Genomic DNA, 24,709 nt, shown 5'->3' with positions numbered 1-24,709 from the left:
TATTGATATATTATCTTAATATGCTATTATCAATACTAATTAGTAATAAATGATTATGTTTTCGTACTAGCAATTTTTCTTGACTATGAATAATGCGTAAATGAAGTGGTTAATATTGCAAGTTTTATTCGTTGGTAGATACGACCACGGTTCTCAACTTAATTTGATCCAGCATCCGCAATCCAAAGAGAGCATCTCCGGAAAGCTCTTTTCTCGAGCTCAGTTTCGTTTTATCTTCCTCGAATGCTCTCTTCCTCGAATGCTCTCTTCCTCGGGGTTTATTTCAATCATTTGAACTTCATTGGCGGCGGCGGCCATGTGGGTGGCGCGAATACGACTTAGGACCCCCCGTTTTTAGTGCCCCCTTCTGGTATTAGTATGGTCGTTTTAAGCTCTTTTATGGGGCACACTTTGTACCTTATTGCCCTCTATAAACCCCCCATCCAAATATACCCTTTTACAGTACTCTTGGCCATGTACCTTTGGACGTCGAAGGCTTGAGAGCAGGGCGAATTCGCACTTTTATGGGTAATTCTTCTTTTATTTAGTTTGGGCTTGTATTTGCGCATTTTGGTATTTTAAGTGTTTTAGCGGTTTTTTCACTCGCTTTTAGGGCGGTATTTTATAATTCAAAAGTAATTTTATTCGAGACTGAAATAAGTCTAGGTGGCGTAACGGCGCTAGTTTCTAGGTAGAAAAGGACTGGTGGACAATAGTGGAATATTCCGGCCTGGACAAAAGTCAATTTAGTGGCAAATAAATTTTTTTACCACAGAAAATTAAAAAATAATATTAATAAAATATTTCAACACAAATTTTTCAGATTTGAGCTACTTAAAGCTTGTATATATGCATAGGAAAGGTCAGATTCTGATCAACATTAGAATAGTCTGTTAATTTTTTTGAAATTATTAATTTTAACATTGTTCAGTGTAAACTAAGACGATTTTATAATAAACTTCTTAAAAATTAATTCCAATTAATTTTTGGCTTTTAAATGCAATTTTCCTTTATTAGCCACTATTTGCCAATTTTCCAATTTTCCACAATTTGCCCCTTTTCCAGTTTTTCACAATTTGCCAATTTTCCAATTTTCCACAATTTGCCCCTTTTCCAGTTTTTCACAATTTGCCAATTTTCCAATTTTCCACAATTTGCCCCTTTTCCAGTTTTTCACAATTTGCCAATTTTCCAATTTTCCACAATTTGCCCCTTTTCCAGTTTTTCACAATTTGCCAATTTTCCAATTTTCCACAATTTTCCCCTTTTCCAGTTTTTCACAATTTGCCCCTTTTCCAGTTTTTCACAATTTGCCCCTTTTCCAGTTTTTCACAATTTGCCAATTTGCCAATTTTCCACAATTTGCCAATTTGCCACTGGCCTGGACTTTCCTCCAAAAAGGTGATCTAGCGTCTGCTACAGACAAATTAAAAATCAAAATATAAGCAAACGATGCAAAATTAATATTAAAATGCAAGTATCATTATTTATAAAGTAAAATTTACGAATAACGACGAAGAAAAACTAATAGCGTCTGCTTTAGCCGCTACCTATCTAAGTTTCAATGGCGAACCAAAGGGGGCGTAGCGATAATTTTCGGTCGCGAATACAAAATAGATTTGGAATTCCCTGTAAAACCATAGACGAAATGATAAAACACCGTTTTGTTTTGGTCTATTTATGATCTACTAGCCCCTGTAGAAGTGTTCAACACGCAGTGCACCAATGTTCAGGAAGAAGTAAGCTACCAGGGGTATCCATTTCAAAGTTTTCATTTTCTAAAACCATCTCTAAAAAACGTGTAGAGTTGAACTTGTAGCTGAGTGTAGAAGTAGCTTTAATCTATAGAATCTACACGTCTACAACTTCCCCCGTTCACGTTTTCTCGGGTGGCTTAATCCCGTTTTATAAGATTTTTAAATCGCTCTTGGTTTCAGTGCTTGTCAAATCCTGATAATTATTTTGTAAAATCCAAAAATATATATTTTAATAAATCTTTAATAAATAAAAGTATGATCATGGAAGCTAGGAGCAACAAACACAAGGAGAACGCGGCTAGCCTTTAAACATGCTAACGCATTGTTGTGTACAAATTTCATTGGACGAGCCTTTACGCTGAACGTTTTACGGAAAGGGGGAAGACAATTTCCGAATTTTCCCCTTCCGACGCCAGCAGGCGCTAAAGCGTCTATAACCAATGAAAAATGTAGCCAAGAAAATGCACGACTTTTAAAGGGTTGCGTTCTCCTTGCATGGGCTGCTGCGTTTGTTGCTCCTAGAGGGAAGTGACATCGGATTAGTAATTTAATCGAAATCGAAGACTTTTAAATCTCCAATTATCACTTTGAACCACCCTCCTGCGCAAATTCGCTAGCTGATTTGGTCCTAAGGTGGTGTCTTGGGTATTAGCCTAGCTGGTTATTATCTCTGTAAAATGATTAAGAATTGGATAATCTCCCTATTAATAGACTTAGAGAGTGAAAAAAATGAATTCTGGTAGTGTTAGTAGTAGACGACAGAGGGAGGTGTTCGAACAAAATCCAGCTTACACGACCCCGCCCATTTAAGAGCCTTCTATCAAAAAAAGGGGGGGGGACGCGTGAAAAAAAATAATCTCGGTTCTAAAAGCTGAAATTTCCATAAGTTTTATTTAAATTCCAACATGGGGAAGATAGCGGAGAATATTTGAGGGGGAAGTCACAAAAATTAAAGAAATGGTAAAAAAAATTCTAGTAGCAGGGAAAAAAAATATGGGGAGGGTACTCCGAAGCGCGTGACCCGTGCCGTAGTCACGCGCCACCTTTTACACCCCCCCCCCCCCCTCTTCCTCTCTATTATACAGGGTGTTTCTAAAGGTTATGCAAAAATTTAAAGGAGTTGTTGGGGGTGAGTTGAGAAGTATGCCTGTTTTTGTCCCATTTTCCTACGAGCGCCAGAGAGCTTCAAAGTGTGACCTACTAGCCCCTGTAAGTAGGCTGCAACGAGCAGAAAACCGACTGAACATTGCGGGAAACCCCTGGTCGACCTACTTCGTTCCTGTTCTGTAAAACGAACAATACGTTTGTAACGAACCAGTCACAGAGAAGTTCAAGTAAAAAATTAAGTAACGTACCCAGAATGTGCCTGTCTCACGTAATAGACGATGGACATTGGTAAAAGACCTTGAGACGGGGATGCGCCGGTTCGGGTCCCTTTCCTGGTAGAGACGTTGAGCAGCCACAGCATTGTTATCCGCTAGTCCAAGTCCATACACGAAATGAATATGCGCCAGTTCTTTTATTTATTCGTTCCGCCAACCTCTAACTTTAAATACTGTTTAAGTTTACTTTTTTACGCTGGTTACCTCGATTTGTTTACCAAGTCCTTTTTCACCTATCATACCAACCCAAACCTTAATGTTCGCGTTTCCCTGCTGCTTACTTGCGCGCTTGTTGCAACCTATACTTCCCGGGGCTAGTAGGCCACACTTTGAAGCTCTCTGGCGCTCTTTTCACTCATGGTAGGAAAATGAGGAAAATAAATACGCGCACTTCTCAACTCACCTCCTGCAACTCCTTCAAACACCCTGTATAATATTTTTTGTCCGTCTCTCCGCAAGAGGCGCGCGTGGTTTGACGTGATTGACGCTGTCGTGTAGTTAGTGAGTCACGTGCGAATTAATCCGAGGATGACAGCGCGCGAGCGCGTCGGATAAATGATAATTTGAAAAGCGTCCCGTCTCCCTCCTCTCTGTAGCTTTCATTGGTCGGCCAAATATTCGGCTATGCAAATTCCCGAGTCGTACAGCGTAAGAGGGCGGACGTTTGGACGGTAATGTATGGCGCGAAAGACCCACTGTCAGATCCGAAGCGAGATGGGCCGCTGTTATGTTTGTTGGGGGGTAAAATGAAGTCTCCGAAATTGAAATACGTGATTAGACTGTTTAGACAGGGCTCGCGACGTGTTTTCACGCGATGACGCGCGGAGAAGACTGATAAGATGGACTGTTCCCATTCCCAGAATCCTCCGCTGCTTTTTCATTTCAGCTCCGCCGCATGTTTTCCAAATTTCGATTCTTATTCGGACGGTTTTTATTTATAAAATCATTTTAAAATGCGAAATCGTGCGAAAAAGGGCCCGTTATATCAGTTGTTGCTGGGGTTTATTCATAGATTTAATATTCTAACTCGTAATAGACCTTTTCACTGGGTGAAAACTGGGAACCACTCCTTCCGCGTTGAGTTTGTAAGTTCTCACCCCGCTGGTTTGAGGGGTTTTCCCACCCGAGCTCTTCGGTTTCCCCTTCCATAAAATTTTGTAGAGGTTAACGGTAATAGTGAGTGTAGGGAGCTGTTGGCTCGCGTGGCTTGAAGGGCTTGCCACCACACTCCTACGCATTGTAACCCGGCCACCTGAATTAATGCCTTTAAAAGTCGCTTGATGACTTAGGCCTAAGGTGGTGCCTTGGGTATTAGCCTAGCTGATTATTATAATTCATTATTATGTTCGTTACGGTAAGAGGGGGAAGGAAAACTGTTTTCGCAAGGATTATTTAGATCAACGTTATTTATATTACTCCTTGTTTTTACCCTCACTGGACTCTTGAGCTCGGTATGTCGTCTGCTACCGAGTGTAAGTATTTACAATACACGGCGAATTAAAATTAATCCAAGTGATATTGTTAAATTTGTTATATCAAATGTTTGAAGTATAAAAGTATTTATTTTACTTAACTAGTCATAAAAGGAGAGGGTTTAAATATTTAAAATAACGAAAAATTTAGCACGGTTTCGATGATGTTTAACAGTTGATGTTTATAGCCTGGTGAACTAAGGCTTAACATTTCATTGACAGCCACATTGGTGTATCAGGTAAAGCTTGTGGTTTATCATAAATTACTAGCTAATAAATATCTAAGAATTAACAATACTTTCACTGCGTTGATTTGAGTATTGCAATAATAATGAATTTAATTATTATCGAAAATAGATTTAAATCAGTTTGAACTCCAAAGTCACTAAGCCTAACCCGAGCTCCGAGTAAAATATTTGGGGAAATCTTCCCGGAAAATGCAGAAAGTACAGCCGACTTTTTGTTTAGTTTTAATGAAATTGGAGGTCTGTGACGTAGAAACAACAGTGAAAGCACGTACAAATATTGGTTCAAAATATCATGGAGATCTTAAATGCTAATGGGATAAATTGTATACCCTACCTGCATTTTGAAAATAATTTAAAAAACCTTTCTAAGAAAATACGGCTACCTTTGAGTCAGTATTTAAATACTTAAGTAAATACTTGAGTGTGCCGGGAAAAAAATAACTTAAGGCTGGTTTTTATCAGGGCCAAAAAATGCAACGACGTAAACAAATTGTATTAGGCCTAACGGGATTTTTATTTGCTCTAGTGAAAACCAGATTTAAGGAACCAGCTTGATTGTATTGAAGTACATATAGTTAAAAGTCAAGTGGTTTCCATCCAACGAATAAACTTATTAAATTACATTATTTAAATAAGAAGTTTATCTTACAATTTTTAATACTAGATGACTCCAATTATGTCAAATAACGAAAGTTTTTTAGATCAGAAAATAAACTTAAAAATTATTATTCATTACTATTTAAAAAATTGGTCTATTTCATAATAAACTAATAAAAATTTAAATATTTTTTTATTTATTAAAGTCTTATTTAAAATATAATATACTAATCTGATAAGCTCTAATGTCAAATAACGACGTTTATTAGAGCAGAAATTAAACTAAAAAAATTATTATTCATTATTATCAGAAGTAAATGAACCGAAGTTATCAGACTGCTATACTCCCCATGTTGAAGGCGTTTTCCTTATAAAGTTACATTTTTACCTCGAACTTGAAATTTTGCGCGCTCCTAGGCCGAAAAAAAACGTTTGTGTTTTTATGAAATAATTTTTTATAGAGGTCGGGGATGGTTAACTTTTATTCAATAGATAAAGCTCTCAAAATTATTCGTAAAACGTTTTGATCAAGTAATTTATATTTCTGTGTTATCCGATTAATTTGTTGATAAATTTGTAAAATTAATCGGAAAACGAGGTTTTTTTCGATAAAAAGCTCAAATTTTACGAATAAAACATGTTTTTTAATCATTTTCCGAAATATTAACCGGTAAATTTCTTTGTTTAAATTTTTTTTCCCGAAAAAAACCATTTAAACATGGGTAATGATTAACCGTTACCGACCTCTAATTTTTTATGCATAGAAATAGCTATACCCACAATTCCCAAGCGCAATTTATCGCGTCAAAAGACGGGGGTGGAAATTAGCTTTTGTTTGACTCGATTTTCATAAGGAAAACGCCCTCCAATTCTGAGCTCTATATCGATAACTTTACTTGTTCTATTATTTAAAAAGTTGGTCTATTCCATATTATACCACAAATCGTTTTAAATAAAAAATTTATTTAATTTATTAAAGGCTTATTTAAAATATAATATACTAAACTGATATCCGTAGCGACCGATAAACGATACGTATAGCTAATTTATCAAATATATTTTACTCTAAGCGACAAAATCGTTGACAGTTGACAGTCGAGTAGGACTACGGTCTTGAAACGTCGTCTGCTATTTTGTGACGCGGCTTCTACTATAGTATCAACTTGGGGAAAAAAAGAGAAAAAACATTGTGTGTGGTGGTGGAGTGACCGAAAGCAAATAAGAGCCGGCGACAAAAATTGTTGAAACTTTTGACAAGAAGGTTTCCATGCCCCCCCCCCCCCCTCCGATAAAAAAAGGTGTTACTACGTTTAGGGAGGGACTTTGGGGTGACACCGATCGGAGTCCCGGAGGAGGGGGAAAAAGGGAAAAAAAAATTCTTGACAGTTCAGTCGATTTCTAGTCGGAGCTGAAGCGAAGACGGACTTGTTTCAATTTGGTACGAATCCACTTCTACCCCTTTTACATCTTATTGAGTTCAGGGTCGCCGACTCATTGGAAAACTATCCCGGATTAAAAACTAGGCACAGGCCTTTGGGCCCCCACCAACAGAAGACCCCCACCACTGATGAAATCGATGGATTTCTCACTGATTCGGTTTAAGATAAAAACATATCAGGCTTATAGCTTTATTATTTTAAAAATCATTGTTCTCGTGACATAAGCTCAACTTCGGAACACGCGAGTTTTGCGTTTTGACGGTTTCCTTACTTAGGGCCCCACCAACTTAGTGCCTAGGGCCCCAACTTCAGTAAATACGGTACTGGGGGAACCTCCAGAGATCGGGTCTCGATTAAACCATAATCCCAGACTCCATGCGAGAGGGTTTGGGCCATGGTAATATAATTATTTCGCATGCCTAAGAGCTATCCCTGAGCGTCGATTAAATAGTAATTCGATGGCCCAAAGATTGTATCCGTACCCCGGTAAACGGGCCCCCTCCTAGGAGCCTGGCCTCAATATAACACTATTTACAATATTTACTAAACAATATCTCATGACAACAGAGATTGATCCAGGGCCCCAGTAAAATAATATTTCGGAGTCCCAAAGATCGGACCCTGGCCTGGATTAACGGTCCCCTCGCGGGAGTGGACCCTGGCCTCGATGAAACAATATCTCATGACCCCAGAGATCAATCCAGGGCTCCGGAAAAGTAATAATTCGATGGCGCAAAGATCAGATCTGGGCCCCGGTAAACGGGCCCCCTCCTAGGAGTGAGTCCTGACCTCAATAAAACAATAATTACGAGGCCCCCGGTAAAACTATATCTCATGACCCCAGAGATCTATCCAGGGCCCCTTTAAATCAATCATGACACCCCACCCAGGAATGGGCCCTGGCCCAGGTACACTCTTAAAAAGGTCCCAAAATGGGTTAAAATTCAGCCCAAACCTGGGTCCGTATTTACCCAGCCGAAAATTTGGGTTGTTTAGACTCAACCCATTAAAGGTTAATAATTCTACTTAATTTGGGTTGAAATCTATCCCACTTTGGGTTGAAAATTACCCCTCCTTGGGTTGATTTGCCGTGCAGCTAGGTAGGTAAATTTTAGACCTGAAAATTTTCGTGTGCCTATGTAAGACCAAATGAATGTCCCTCTTAGATATAAATCATTTAAAGGACCCATGGAGAATTACAGGAATGAAATTTCAACGGAGGCCACACATGGATTACTATTCCTCAAGATAATTACTGTCTTGAGCTTTCGACCCGCGGGTATTTTTTAAACTAAACTGAAATAAACCAATTTTCTTATATATATCGTTTCGTAAAAAACCTACAAAGTTATCAATTGTTAAAAATAAAAATACATTTTTTTAACGATTGATAACTTTTTAGGTTTTTTACGATACGATATAAGAAAATTGGTCAAGTTAGTTAGACAAAGACCCGCGGGTCGAAAACTCAAGACAGTTTTTGCCTTGATAAATAATAATCCATGTGTGTCCTCCATTTAACTTTTACTCCTGCAATTTATCCATGAAAAAACCTTCATATCTAAGAGGGTCGCTTAATTTTTCGTATACAGGGTGTCATCATTTGATCGGCCCAGGAATTTTTCTCAAAATCTAAACTTTCTAGAAATTTGAAATATTCAGTATTTACGCTCTCGGGGGAGATCGTAATTTTTTGTAAATTTCAGAAATATTATGAAATTTTTCACGACTTTAGAAGTGTTAGGTTTTGAACGCTACGTGGTAGTACCATCGTGTTTGTTTTTCATGACCAATTATTTCAGTGACGAAATGTGCGATTTCCACCAGACCAATTCCATTAAAGGTTTTCGAGTATGCTCTACAACTTCCTTATTGAAACTTTTCGTCTACCACGTAGCGTTCAAAAACTAACATTTCTAAAACCGTGAAACATTTCACGATTTTTCTGAAATTTACAAATAATAACGATCTCCCCCGAGAGATAACATACTGAAAATTTCTATATGTCCGTTTCGTTGTATTACTTTTATGCATTTTTTTATATTTTCAACACATTTTATTTTTAATTATTAAAGTAACAAAATATGTACTTTTCAACAAATATGAGAATCGGTAGGAATAAGCTAACCATTGTTGAAAATTTTGAAACCAAATGAGATTTAAAAAGATTCGATATGGATTTCAACCCAAATTTTTAACCTAATTTTGGTTTAATAAAACAACCCATAAAAAATTAACAAATTAAAAAAAAATAACTATTGTTGGGTTGTTATTAACCCAAATTTGGGTTGCAGTGAGACAACCCAATTTTTTTAACTCTTCATTTTTAAGAGTGTAAAACAATAATTCCAGACTACGGGAGAGACCTTTTTACGTCAAAAAACTATTGATTGAAAGCTTGGGAGAAGAGTTCCAATGTCTTAAATGCTTTATAAAACTGACGCTGGCAAAATAATGACCAAAAATTAAATCGGAAATTAACCTTTAATTTATAGAGGCAACAGAGTAGTAGTAGTGACGTCATGTTATTTGTAAATATTTACGAGTTCTGTTTACGCCAATTGGACGGATGTCGTAGCGTATTTTTTAAAATGATGAGAACGTGTTGAGTAGAGCGTTTTAAAAGCGATTCAACCAAAGAAAAATCCTGTTTCTCCAGAATATCAGTTGTGATAATAAAATTTTAACCAACCAAAGTTAGAAAAATCTATGAAACAACTTCAAAGGGTGAATCAAAACAAATTTAAAGCCTTTGTTACATGTACCGTTTCTATTAATGTAAGGTACTTAATTAATTAAATATAATTAATATAATTAATTATATTTGTGATCAAATCCATGTTTTTAATTTCCTGGCAAAGTCAGGGTATTTGAATATGGGTCTAAAAGTCAGGGAAAAGTAAAGGTATTTGAATTTGGGCAGGGCCAAGTGTGCAATGGCACCGGGGCCCTCGAGGTTAAGGGCCCCCGTCTTCGAAATAAGTGTTTTTCCATTGAATATAGTTTTTATTGGTAATGTCTGAATTTTGTTAGGGGCCCCCAATTCTACTTAATCCGGTCCTGAATATGGTTCTTAAAGTCAGGTAATTTTAAAAATTAGTCTAAATACTAGGTCAACGTCAGGAAATTTAATTTCGGTTGCAAAGAGGAAATATAGGTTCAAAAATACAACATTGTAGCACAAAATAGGTCAGGAAAAACCTGGAAAAGTCAGGGAATTTCAATGTGAAAAAACTACGGCCACCCTGCGATTGTATTTAAAGCCAACAACGTAACCCGTTCGTTTTTCTGCTAAGCTACTAGCTAAGTCCTCAATAGACAAAAGCCACGTTCACACTTACCCCTAAATCGCTTCGTTTAGATAACTGGTTTTTAAAACCAACGTGAGAAATCGCTTCGTGTTGGTTCGGGAAGCAACTCGTCCAAGTCGGTTCGCTTAGAAAGTTAGAATCGCTTTCAAAACGACAAGGCGGGGAAATAAAATTGCTCGTATTTTCAAAATTAATGGGATTAAAATTCTAAATAATGTCAAATAATATCACTGTATGTATAGTAAATATGATTAACGTATTGTTTTGGAATAAATTTTAGTATTTTAAAAATTATGGTCATAATTTGAAATGACGTTAAGCCTTGGCTATAAGCGAACCGGGGGAAGCGATTTCGCGCGTGTGAACCAGGAATTATCGTCGGCGGTCAAAACTGGCATTCAAACTGACCTAAACTGGGTTTGAAGCTCAAGTGTGAACGTGGCTAAAGTACAGTCCTTTAAAGGTTACTTACTCGAAACAGCGGCAGCTTTCCAATTTGAAATCGCGTCGATAAAAAGCTAGCTACGTGTTCCACCAGATTTCGGTGTTCGTACTCGGATCAAGATTATCGGCTCACGATTATCAGGTCAATATTATCTGCCTGAAACCGTGTCTCGTCGAGAAAGAAAAATCCTTTCCCAGTTTTTAGTTAAGTCTGAAGAGCAATTTCGTCTCTTCGCCGTATCCGCTGCGCTAGAAAATAGCTTTTTTCTTTTATATCGTTTTCCCGTCTATTGATCCGCAAACGATCACCCTCCCCACAACTTTCAAGTTGGTTCTCGAAAAAGATATGGGTGGTCCGGTTTCCACAATCACCCTCGCCCCCTTAGGAGCACTAGGAGTGACCAGTGACCAGTATAATATGCTGGCCAAAAAATTCTCTCATTAACGTTGCTCGCTGATCGTTTCCGAGAATCACTCGCAGGCGAATTGAGGGAGGTTTGCGGGTTACGCTCATTTCAGTGTGTCCATTTTCTTTTCAATAAATTAAGAAATTATACAATTATAAAATAAAAATATCAAAGGAACTGATACTTCATGGTTTAAAAATATTTATTTATTTTCCTGGAGCTTTCGGACCGAGGTCCTTCGTCAGCCGTTAACTCGATACTAATGAACATTATTCAAATTAAAGTTTGTTAAATTATTAACTGGGTTTTTCGATACTGGGGAAACAATCTTAATTTCAATTTATTGGAAAGATAATTTTTGGTTAGTTACATTTAGGGGTGTGGAACTAATAGGGTTAGAAAAAACCCGGTTTTTATTAAAAAAAAATACAAACCCAAAAATTCGGTTTTTTTTTTGTTTAAAACAATCTTTTTTTCGTTTTATCCAATCATTTTTGGTTTAAATCAGATTTTTTTTAAACACTGCTTTATTTTCCTTTTAATCTATTTTTCGCTTTTGTTTAACCGTGCATACATATTACCAATCAACTAAAAATTAATATGAGTATTATTACAAGTCTCACATGACCAGAACAAAGTTTTAGTTTTAGTTTCATTTTAAATTTTGTATAAATGCAGGGTGACCAGGAAAATGCCTCGAAAATTTTATAGATAAAATAGGAAATTTTCAAGCGAATTAAAGGAAAATATAGGAAAAACCACAAGCAAAAATAAGGATTTTTATCGAAAAACCGTAGATAAAATAAAGTGAAATATAAGATAAAGGAGGGTACACGACGATGGAATGTTTTGGGGTTATACTACACGAGAAAACCCAAGGAATTTATGGGAGGGTATTGAAAATATAGGAAATGTGGTCTTCTTGTAAATGTTTTAGAAATGTAATCATTTCGGTAAGAAAACGTACAAACATTTAAGAATAATTTTTAATTAATTAAGAAAATCAAAATATTAAAAAACCATTGGTTTTTAAAGAAAAAATCACTTAGTTGAAACCAGCCAACCCTGGGGACTAACAAGGAGAGTATCCGAGGTGTTTATTTTGATCAAAGTCGGACGTAATGTAGACCTATTTGAGATATGAAATTTCCCAAAAGGAGACGTTGCACTACCCATTCGATTTGCTATGGCAACCGAAAATGTTTTCGACCACTCAAATCAAAAAATCTCCATTTAAAAAAGCATGGGATTTTCACGAAATGGGTAATTTGGATCACATTTAGGTAAATTTCATCAAGTTTGGGTAAATTGGAACATTTTTGGGGTAAAATTGTAACAATTTTTGGGTAAAATAAGGAAAAAATCTTATTTTTGTTTTAAGTGGTCAAAAACATTTTCGGTTGCCATGGCAAATCGAATGGGTAGCGCAACGTCTCCTTTTGGGAAATTTCATATCTCATATACATCTTCATTACGCCCGACTTTGAACAAAATCGGCAATAAACACCTCGGGTACTCTCCTTGTAAGTCATGTAGTGACTTGCTAGCACCGTTGCTTAAAATGAATTTAAATTAAATTACATAATAGTGGAAATATATGGATATAATTATATATATGTATATATAAATAATTTAAACATAGCAATTTCAAAATACAGATTACACAACGAAATTAACAAAATATGTAAGAATACAGAAAAATAAGCATTATACAATATACAAAACACACAAAAATAGTTATATATCTGCTTGTCTTATTAGAAGAAAATTCTTGAGTTTATAATTAAAATGTATACATTTTTAATTATAAATGTTTTAATTTTTCCACTGAGTTCGTTCAAATTTAAAATCCGTAATCCTCCAAAAAGAGCTAATATTTTATAAACTCTTTTAATGAAATAAATGAGCAATTTTAAAAACTTGCATTGGAAACCACTTAAAGGCCGTTTTATGCGTTGGAGAGTTGTAGCTATCTTGGCCATAGCTGACTATTGGTATTGTTTTAAAATCTCAAACTTCAAAATAACTCTATGGAAAATATACTAAATACATCTATAAACAGGCAGATATCGACATTGAAAATAGGGGTGTTATCCTTTAAAATTGTGATATTGATCTTGAAAATTATTCTTTTGAAGATAAAGTAAAATGTTATAATAAAAATAACTGCTACAAACAGGCGGATGTTGACCTTGAAAATGGTGATATTGACCTTCAAAATGGGAATTGTGACCTTGAAAATTATTCCTTTAAAAATTTACTACAATCTTATATCTTATAGAATAAAAATAACAGGTATAAATAGGAATATGTTGACCTTGAAAATTGTGATATCGACCTTCAAAAAGATTATCCTAAAAATATACTATGATCTTATAATAAAAAAGAAATTGAACTTGAAAATAGTTAACCTAAATAAACCTTCTTAATCTTCAAAATATAGACTACAATCTATAAAATGTTTATCTACGAAATAAACTAAAATCTTATAATAAAAAATAACTGCCATAAATAGTAAACTTAACCTTGAAAATAGTAAACCTAACCTTGAAAATAGTAAACCTAACCTTGAAAATAGTAAACCTAACCTTGAAAATAGTAAACCTAACCTTGAAAATAGTAAACCTAACCTTGAAAATAGTAAACCTAACCTTGAAAATAGTAAACCTAACCTTGAAAATAGTAAACCTAACCTTGAAAATAGTAAACCTAACCTTGAAAATAGTAAACCTAACCTTGAAAATAGTAAACTTAACCTTGAAAATAGTAAACTTAACCTTGAAAATAGTAAACCTAACCTTGAAAATAGTAAACCTAACCTTGAAAATAGTAAACCTAACCTTGAAAATAGTAAACCTAACCTTGAAAATAGTAAACCTAACCTTGAAAATAGTAAACCTAACCTTGAAAATAGTAAATTTAATCTGGAAAATAGTTACCCTAATCTGGAAAATAGTTACCCTAATCTGGAAAATAGTTACCTGAATCTTGAAAATAGTTACCTTAACCTTGAAAATAGTTATCTTAACCTTGAAAATAGCGATTACAATCTATGAAATATTTATCTAGGAAAAATACTAAAATCTTATAATTAAAAATAACTGCTATAAATAGGAAATTCTTGACCTTGAAAATGGTGATCTTGACCTTCAAAATGGACACACCCTTTTCTTAAACTTAATACCACAAACTGGGATCGAACCCGGGCAGCATTTGCTACGAATAAAGAGCTCTAACCACTAATTACAAAATTATTCATTACGTACAAGTAATTAAACGTAAAATATTTTGGAAAAGTATTTATCGCTAAAGTTGGACTAGGATGGGTCCATTTGACCCTGCGCCCGCGACGTTCTGTTTATATTAGTTCATTCTCTTTCGGGATTTTGGATCTTTGCTTTAGTGTATTTTATTTAATGTAGGTTAGAAGGGAGGGGTGAGTGGTGGTACCCCATCCGCCCAACCAAACTATCGAGTACCGCGAGACTTAAGTCGCGAAATGGGCGAACTACCCCATTTTTACCTAACACTTCAAACGAGGGTAATAAAGGCGCAGACTGCGACATCGCGATCCCCCTTTGACCCTACTTTCTAGTAAACTCTCGCCGATTTGGGAAAATTAAGGCGTCGTTGGGTATAGGTTTCTTTTACCCTCTCCAAAAAAACCCCAGCTTGAAGTAATTGCAAATGGCTCGTTTTTAGCATTGGACCTGGCGCTCTCGGAGCGCACTGTTTCCCAGCAGCCCCCGGGGGGTTTCGGGGACGATACCCCGCATTGCCATCAGCGCCGTTTGTCGCTCCCCCTACCGACGGAGGCCCGAAATTACCATCTTCAGTCGCTCAAATTCGAAAATGATCAGCTTTCGCCTCGTCTTCGCACGGCGGCTTAACTTAATAGAGTAAAATGTCCTGGAGGGGGGAAGGGAAGACCCTTTGCTTCCCGCCCCTTTACGATTTTGAACATTCGTATATTTTCTCCATTAGTAGAATTTTTTTGTTCATCTAAATTAACCCAGATTCAAGCAAAACAGTGGCCCTTAAATTCTTATATTTTACTTTATTTTAAAATGTATCCTATATTTTTAAATGTATCCTATATTTTTAAATGTATTCTATATTTTTAAATGTATCTTATATTTTTAAATGTATCTTATATTTTTAAATGTATCCTATATTTTTAAATGTATCCTATATTTTTAAATGTATCCTATATTTTTAAATGTATCCTATATTTTTAAATGTATCCTATATTTTTAAATGTATCCTATAAAATTGGAAAAAATAGTAATATTTTCCTATAAAATTGGAAAAAATAGTAATATTATCCTATAAAATTGGAAAAATAGTAATATTACCCTATAAAATTGGAAAAAATAGTAATAATATCCTATAAAATTGGAAAAAATAGTAATAATATCCTATAAAATTGATAAAAATAGTAATATTTTTACTATAAAACATTTCAGTTTTTTTAAAATCGATAAATCTGTTTAAATCCATCTGTAAAATTATACTGATAAGACAATTTTTGATCTGACTTTTGAGAATCCTGAAGAATGAAACTCCCTTGCCATGTTGATACGAGAGTACAAACTCAATATTGTTTTAAAATCAGCACGATAAATTATTACGTGACGTTTTCGTTGTCGTTAAATATTTAAAATTTTGGCGTTTTAAAGGACCATGTTTAAAATTTTAGCTTAAATTAGAAATTTACCAACAAACCGGCATTGAGTTAGGTTGCTTTGTTATTCGCTTTAAAAATGTATATCTGAAAACATTTTCTGAACAACATCGGAAAATATTAATCTCTTAAAATATTTAAAATTTTCTATGGAAATAATATATTTTTCCCCTCGCTAATTTTAAAAACTTATATATTTGTAATAATGCATTTTTAATATATTTTTCCGTACGCCCGAAATTTAATAAATCCAAATAAATGATTTTCTTTATTAATGGAAAAATAATTACCTAAAGTTAATCTCGTGTAAAGCGTAAATTGTTTTGTAAGCGATTAAAAATGTTAGGCAGAAAAATTGACTCTCTTTATCTGGCGTTTGATGGCTCTGAAGTTATCTGGCGGTGCCTTTAATAACTAAATTTAAAAAATAAAGTTAAAAAAATGTAAAATAAATGCGTGTTTAATGAAAGTTCTAATTTAGGCGAACGAATCTTCTTGAACCCATTTATCTTCTTCGGCCGATAAAAGGCGAACCCTTTCGACGGACCTTCTGTTCAGCGTCTCAGCGTTCTATTGATTTCCTCTTGCCTGCTAGACAGTTGGCCTCAAAGGCACGCCTGCTTGGGAGTGAAGTCTGCCTTGACTGATTCGGCTAGTTGGGAGTGAAGTCTGCCTTGACTGATTCGGCTAGTTGGGAGTGAAGTCTGCGATAACTTATTCGGGTAGTTGGGAGTGAAGTCTGCGTTGACTGATTCCAGGTAGTTAGGAGTTAAGTCTGCGATAACTTATTCTGGTAGTTGGGAGTGAAGTCTGCGATAACTTATTCTGGTAGTTGGGAGTGAAGTCTGCGATAACTTATTCTGGTAGTTGGGAGTGAAGTCTGCGTTGACTGATTCCAGGTAGTTGGGAGTGAAGTCTGCGATAATTTATTCGGCTAGTGGGGAATGAAGTCTGCGTTGACTGATTCCAGGTAGTTAGGAGTTAAGTCTGCGATAACTTATTCGGCTAGTGGGGAGTGAAGTCTGCGTTGACTGATTCGGGTAGTTAGGAGTGAAGTCGGCGATAACTTATTCGGCTAGTGGGGAGTGAAGTCTGCGTTGACTGATTCGGGTAGTTAGGAGTGAAGTCGGCGATAACTTATTCGGCTAGTGGGGAGTGAAGTCTGCGTTGACTGATTCGGCTAGTTGGGAGTGAAGTCTGCGATAACTTATTCGGGTAGTTGGGAGTGAAGTCTGCGTTGACTGATTCCAGGTAGTTAGGAGTTAAGTCTGCGATAACTTATTCTGGTAGTTGGGAGTGAAGTCTGCGATAACTTATTCTGGTAGTTGGGAGTGAAGTCTGCGATAACTTATTCTGGTAGTTGGGAGTGAAGTCTGCGTTGACTGATTCCAGGTAGTTGGGAGTGAAGTCTGCGATAATTTATTCGGCTAGTGGGGAATGAAGTCTGCGTTGACTGATTCCAGGTAGTTAGGAGTTAAGTCTGCGATAACTTATTCTGGTAGTTGGGAGTGAAGTCTGCGATAACTTATTCTGGTAGTTGGGAGTGAAGTCTGCGATAACTTATTCTGGTAGTTGGGAGTGAAGTCTGCGTTGACTGATTCCAGGTAGTTGGGAGTGAAGTCTGCGATAATTTATTCGGCTAGTGGGGAATGAAGTCTGCGTTGACTGATTCCGGGTAGTTAGGAGTTAAGTCTGCGATAACTTATTCGGGTAGTTGGGAGTGAAGTCTGCGTTGACTGATTCCAGGTAGTTAGGAGTTAAGTCTGCGATAACTTATTCTGGTAGTTGGGAGTGAAGTCTGCGATAACTTATTCTGGTAGTTGGGAGTGAAGTCTGCGATAACTTATTCTGGTAGTTGGGAGTGAAGTCTGCGATAACTTATTCTGGTAGTTGGGAGTGAAGTCTGCGTTGACTGATTCCAGGTAGTTGGGAGTGAAGTCTGCGATAATTTATTCGGCTAGTGGGGAATGAAGTCTGCGTTGACTGATTCCGGGTAGTTAGGAGTTAAGTCTGCGATAACTTATTCGGCTAGTGGGGAGTGAAGTCTGCGTTGACTGATTCGGGTAGTTAGGAGTGAAGTCGGCGATAACTTATTCGGCTAGTGGGGAGTGAGGTCTGCGTTGACTGATTCCGGATAGTTAGGAGTTAAGTCTGCGATAACTTATTCGGCTAGTGGGGAGTGAAGTCTGCGTTGACTGATTCGGCTAGTTGGGAGTGAAGTCTGCGATAACTTATTCGGGTAGTTGGGAGTGAAGTCTGCGTTGACTGATTCCAGGTAGTTAGGAGTTAAGTCTGCGATAACTTATTCTGGTAGTTGGGAGTGAAGTCTGCGATAACTTATTCGGCTAGTGGGGAGTGAGGTCTGCGTTGACTGATTCCGGGTAGTTAGGAGTTAAGTCTGCGATAACTTATTCGGCTAGTGGGGAGTGAAGTCTGCGTTGACTGATTCGGGTAGTTAGGAGTGAAGTCGGCGATAACTTATTCGGCTAGTGGGGAGTGAAGTCTGCGTTGACTGATTCGGGTAGTTAGGAGTGAAGTCGGCGATAACTTATTCGGCTAGTGGGGAGTGAAGTCTGCGTTGACTGATTCGGCTAGTTGGGAGTGAAGTCTGCGATAACTTATTCGGGTAGTTGGGAGTGAAGTCTGCGTTGACTGATTCCAGGTAGTTAGGAGTTAAGTCTGCGATAACTTATTCTGGTAGTTGGGAGTGAAGTCTGCGATAACTTATTCGGCTAGTGGGGAGTGAAGTCTGCATTGACTGATTCCGGGTAGTTAGGTGTGAAGTCTGCGTTGACTGATTCCGGGTAGTTAGGAGTTAAGTCTGCGTTGACTGATTCCGGGTAGTTGGGAGTGAAGTCTGCGTTGACTGATTCCGGATAGAGTCTGCGATAACTTATTCGGCTAGTGGGGAGTGAAGTCTGCGTTGACTGATTCGGGTAGTTAGGAGTTAAGTCTGCGATAACTTATTCGGTTAGTGGGGAGTGAAGTCTGCGTTGACTGATTCCGGGTAGTTAGGAGTTAAGTCTGCGATAACTGATTTGGCTAGTTGGGAGTGAAGTCTGCGTTGACTGATTCCGGGTAGTTAGGAGTTAAGTCTGCGATAACTTATTTGGCTAGTTGGGAGTGAAGTCTGGCGTGACTGATTCCGGTAGTTGGGAGTGAAGTCCGCCTGGACTGATTTGGCTAGTTGGGAGTGAAGTCTGCGTTGTCTGATTCCGGGTAGTTAAGAGATGATTCTGCGTCGGTTAACTCGAGTAGTTGGGAAGTAAGTCTGTGTTGACTGATTCGGGTAGTTGGGAGTGAAGTCTGCATTGACTGATTCGGGTAGTTGGGAGCGATAGCTTTAGGGAACCAATGAGATTGAAGTGTATTGGGAGCCACGCTACTACTATCCCTAAGTACAGATCTATCGATTTTTGGTAGGACTTACTCAATATAAATATCCAGTTCAATAATCGCTTATATCAATCAATTGCTTCTATTATTACAAAACTGGACGTAACTTGTCACTGCGACGTTTAATAATTCAATGTTAATAAAGTCGGAATTCCAAGTAACTAGTTTGACCACCCAGATCAGGCCCGGGCCCCGGTAAAACAATAAATCCGGGCCCTAGAAAGCCATTATTAATATACATTTTCGGGGTTTCGGGGATAAACTTATGGAAGAATACATTCTCAGTACGGGCCCCGAAAGTTTTACTAGCTTCCCCCATCTCGTCAGGCCTGGACCCCCGGCTATACGGCCCCCGAAAGTTCCACTGCTTAACCCATCTCGTCAGACCTGGTCCCCCGGTTATAGGGCCCCCAAAAATTTACCAATTACCCCCATCTTGTTGTGCTTGGTCCCCCGGCTATACGGACTTCGAAAGTTTCACTTGCTTCCCCCATCTCGTCAGGCCTGTACCCCCGGCTATAGGGCCCCCAAGAATTTACCAATTACCCCCATCTTGTTGGGCTTGGTCTCCCGGCTATACGGGCCCCGAAAGTTCCACTGCTTAACCCATCTCGTCAGGCCTGGGCCCCCGGTTATAGGGCCCCCAAAAATTTACCAATTACCCCCATCTTGTTGGGCTTGGTCTCCCAGCTATACGGGCCCCGAAAGTTCCACTGCTTAACCCATCTCGTCAGGCCTGGGCCCACGGTTATAGGGCCCCCAAAAATTTACCAGTTACCCCCATCTTGTTGGGCTTGGTCCCCCGGCTATACGGGCCCCGAAAGTTTTACAAGCTTCCCCCATTTTGTAGGGCCTGGGGCCCCGGTTACAGGGGCCCCAAAAATTTACTAATTACCCCCAACTCGTTGGGCCCGGACCCCAGGGTACTTATTTCATTAACTACATGACGTGTTTATAAAACCATAGGTTAATATCCGTAACTATTAATTTATAGTTAAAACGAAACACTAATACACTAATAAACTTAGTGATCTTCGTACACAACACGAATAATGAAGGTTTTCCCCACCGTGTTTCTTTGTCTCTTTCATTAAATACTTTTAAATAAATTAGTCGCTTTTATTTAATTACCAGATAAAAAGCGGTCGTTGATCGATTGACTTTCAACTCAAACAGGGGGACCGATATTTTTTGTTCAGCCAGTGTCAAAAAAGGCAGCACTGACTGCAGTCGCGTTAAGGGGGGAAGGAATTAATCCCCCGGCGCGGAAGATGCGGGGGGGGGATGGAACGAATCCCCCTCCTTTTCGTAATTCGTTTAATCCTGTCAGACGCAGCGAAAGCTTAATTACTGACCAAGGCCTAATGAGTCAGCCTTTACTGAATTTAATTATAGACAATGCACCCTCCTTTTCGACCCCTATACTCCGTTCTTCGTCTACCCCCATTTCGTACTATCCACAGAATGACTCAAGTTAGTTGTCTTTGTATTCATATCTTATCCAAAAGTGTTCGATTCAACTAGGAGATGCTGGCAAGGGGTCTTGATTTTTAATAATAATGTTTATTTTATTTATTTTGTTTAAATGTAGCGATGAAGCAAAAATTGTTATTAATGCGACTTAACTATATATTGTTTTTAATCTTAGTTTTAAAAAGGGTACAAAAGTATTTGTTTGATACGTTGTAGTTGGCTGGCTGAGGTTCATGATTTCAAAATAATTTTGATTTTATTTATTTTACTTAAATGTAGCGATGAGGCAAAAATTGTTTTTATGGCGACTTAACTATATATTATTTTTTATCTTAGTTTTAAAAAGGGTACAAAAGTATTTGTTTGATACGTTGTAGCATAAGTCTAAAATATTGTTCCATAAGTTTGTCACTTTGAGGAACATTTTACTGAGAGCTAGTAACGGAGTGACGTCATCACCAGACGAAAATCTCCTCTTAGCGAGGCGCTGTCAAGGGCTACGTGTGACGCAGGAGCAAGCCGACGCAAAACGTCGACGAAGACCGTAATGCAATCTGTCTTGTGAATAGCTCTCAGTAAAACTTTTGCATGTGAAGAATAGGAAGTGTCACATTTATGTAAAAATATTATACACTTATGGTTGTAGTTGGGTGACTGAGGTTCATGATTTAAAAATAATTTTTATTTTATTTATTTTACTAAGAACCCATGATTTTACTTAAATGTAGCGATGAGGCAAAAATGTTTTATCTTCGTCTTAAAAAAGGGATCAAAAGTATTTTTTTGATGCGTTGAGATATTTTAAAAATTATTTTTATACTATTTTATTTTATTTAAATGTAGCGATGAGGAAAAAATTGTTATTAATGCGACTTAACTATATATTGTTTTTAATCTTAGTTTATAAAGGGTACAAAAGTATTTGTTTGATACGTTGTAGTTGGCTGGTTTTTACCTCTCCTCGGAGGGGTATTACAATCACCGTGTCTGTGGGTGTGTTGTGTCTGTCTGGGCTGCGAACGCTATCGCATTTTCGGAGCAAAGTGTAATCGCTGCGTACGCAGTTTCTTATAATTAGGGAAAAGGTTTTTCCAAAAGCGTCCTCTTTTTGTCATTGGGTGTATTATAATTTTCTTTTGCGAATTGCGATTGTACGTGAAGAATCTTCGACGTTTGGGACGGACCGAGGGTTACGGTAAACGTCTCAACGTCAAAATGGCAGGATTTCCACCAAATGTTCACGGTATACGTCATGGTATCATTTTGCGATCGCATCGGGCGGTTTCGAACCCGAGCCCTCCTGCATGACAGGCGAGTGTTCAACCACAGAACCACCGATACATGTAACATTTATTTGAAAATTATAAGCTCAGCTAAAGCGGAAGAGTATATTAATGGTTTTTAAAGTCTACATTGTTGGGTTATTATTATATAATTTCCTATTGGTTATTTTTCTTGTTTGTTGATAATGGGGGGGATAATTCATGTCTACGATTTTATATTTACAATGATTTTTATCGGCTTCGTTGGGTTGCCGTCATGAGCCCACGCAGTTTTTATTACTGCTTTCACTTATAGTCTTGGTTTTCGCTTTAACTTTTGTTTTTCCATATAAATTTGATTTTTTAAGACCTATAATACAATGGGTTGGTTTTTCTCTGTGAAATAGTTTCTTGCACGTATATTTTACGTTTTTTGAGCGTTCTAATAATTTTAAATTTTGTATTTTCTATTTCTCATTTTGTTGCTTTGATAATTTAATAACGTTTTGGGTCTAAAGTTGGTTTTTTGTTCTATTGATGTTGAAAATTTGTTTAATGCAATAACATTTGTAATTTTTATAATTAAAATAAAAAATAATCTACTGGTTGGGATAGCACCGGGATATCATTTTTTTGGAGGACGCTTTTGATTGCGAAATATCATTGAGTACCGTGTCCAGTAGTTAATACACCCAATGGCAAATTATTCCGAGGAGAGGTATATTTTGGCAAGCTTGCCAACTTGCATTTATTTTACTTAAATGTAGCGATGAGGCAAAAATGTTTTAATCTTCGTTTTAAAAAAGGGATCAAAAGTATTAGTTTGATACGTTGTAGTTGGCTGACCGAGGTTCATGATTTAAAAATAATAATTTAATTATTTTATATAAATGTAACGATGAGACCAAAATGGTTTTAAGTTCGACTTAACATTATATATATATTTGTTGTAATGATTTATAATAAAAAGTACTGCTACTTCGTGGAATTTAAAAAATTATTTTATTAAAATAAAATGATTGGGAGCTTTCAGACCGTAATCCTTCATTAATCAGAATATGGTAGCGGCTGACGAAGGACTACGGTCCGAAAGCTCCCAATCATTTTATTTTAATAAAATCATTTTTTAAATTCCATGAAGTAGCAGTACTTTTTATTATAAATCATTACAACAAATTTAAATAGAACAATGGAACAAAATTTTAAAATTCAAAATTATATATATATATTTTTATCATAGTTTTAAAAAGAGAACAAAAGTATCGGTTTGATACGTTATAGTTGGATGGCTGGCTGGCTTGCTTGTTGACCGGCAATAATTTGAATTCCAATTTGATCACGATAATTTAAATAATAATGTCAAGCAATAACACTTCCAACCGTGTACGTTGCATTACGTAATAACACCATTAGTGTAACACCAAAGTACCGGGACAAATTGAACACGAGCCTAACTAATCCTCGGTTGATTAATCCTGAAATAAAAATACAATTAATTGCTGAATATTAGAGACTCATTTTCGCCTACTAACGGCGCTAGGTCTAATTACAATAATCAATCCCCTGTTGGTAGGCTGCCACAGCGACCACCGCGGCTTTAATTTAGGCTTAGACGTTCTCCGTAACCTCGTAACCGCGGCGAAACTAGGCTAGCGGGTTGACAAGGCTTAAACTTTCGGGTCACAAGTTGGGGGTGAGACGCGGTAGATTTCTTATTCTTTTTGACAATTAATCAACGATGAAAACCTTTTTACACCGGTTCCGTCAATGCGCGTTAGGACTAATATTTCATTTTTTTACTTTTTCCTCTATTTTAGTCCCCCCCCCTTTCACTTCCCCTTTTTTTGTTCCAAAATATTTAGCGCGCGCCGCCGATTCTGATACGAGGTGGCGCTAGTTGTAGTTGGTCTTTCCGTCCCCCACTCTTATATCATTCGGCTTATTTCGCGCTTGAACGGATCGGACGCTAGGTGGCGTTTTCCCCCAGATTAAAAATGAGATAAATCTACCTCTACCGCCCTCTATCGGCGCGTTTCCCCAACGGTTTTTTGGGCGAACGCTAAAATATCGAAGTCAAGGCTTATGATATTTTTATACATTTTTCATGTATTTTAAGGGATACTTTTTGGTCTTCGCGCAGAAATATAAAAACAATGAAAAATAAAAGTAATTGTTTTGTTGGAACCTTTCCAACTTTGTCCGGTTGCTTTGGGAAAAAAAGCGTTTCAAATTATAGTGATTGCAGCTTCCCCTACACTCTTCTTTTATTTTATTTTACTGGGGCCTTTAGTTTTATTTCCCTCTAAGAAATAAAACTAAAGCTACGAGCAAAACGTTACTTCGCCCCTGTTTTATAATAATTTATTAGTATGCCCTTTTGGTTTTTATTTAGTATGCTTGACTGACTCCACTCGTGAAATATTGCACTCGAGTTTCACCATTTTACTCTTTTAGTAATTCGTTTTGTCCAGGGTGGGAATATCGTCTATTATTAGCAAGTGCTAATTATTTTTAGTTTTTTTGCTGGAATTCTTTCTCTCTTACATTTTGCTGCCTGAAACATAAACCGTGTTTCTCTACTTCGATCGTTTAACATTATCGATTTGAAATTATCGTTAGGTCACCAAAAATTATTTTCTTATAGGCTAGATCATTTTAATTATTATTAAATTGTTTTTTCTACTTCGATCGTTAAGAGTTATCGATTGAAAATTATCGTTAGATCACCAAAAATTATTTACTTATAGGCTAGATTATATTAATTATTATTAAATTGTTTTTCTACTTTGATCGTTAAAAGTTATCGATTGATAATTATAGTTAGATCACCAAAAATA

The sequence above is a fragment of the Leiobunum rupestre genome, chromosome 1, assembly GCF_980474605.1.
Source record: "Leiobunum rupestre chromosome 1, qqLeiRupe1.1.hap1, whole genome shotgun sequence".
NCBI classification, from domain to species: domain Eukaryota; kingdom Metazoa; phylum Arthropoda; class Arachnida; order Opiliones; family Sclerosomatidae; genus Leiobunum; species Leiobunum rupestre.
Note: the sequence above shows the minus strand (reverse complement) of the source record.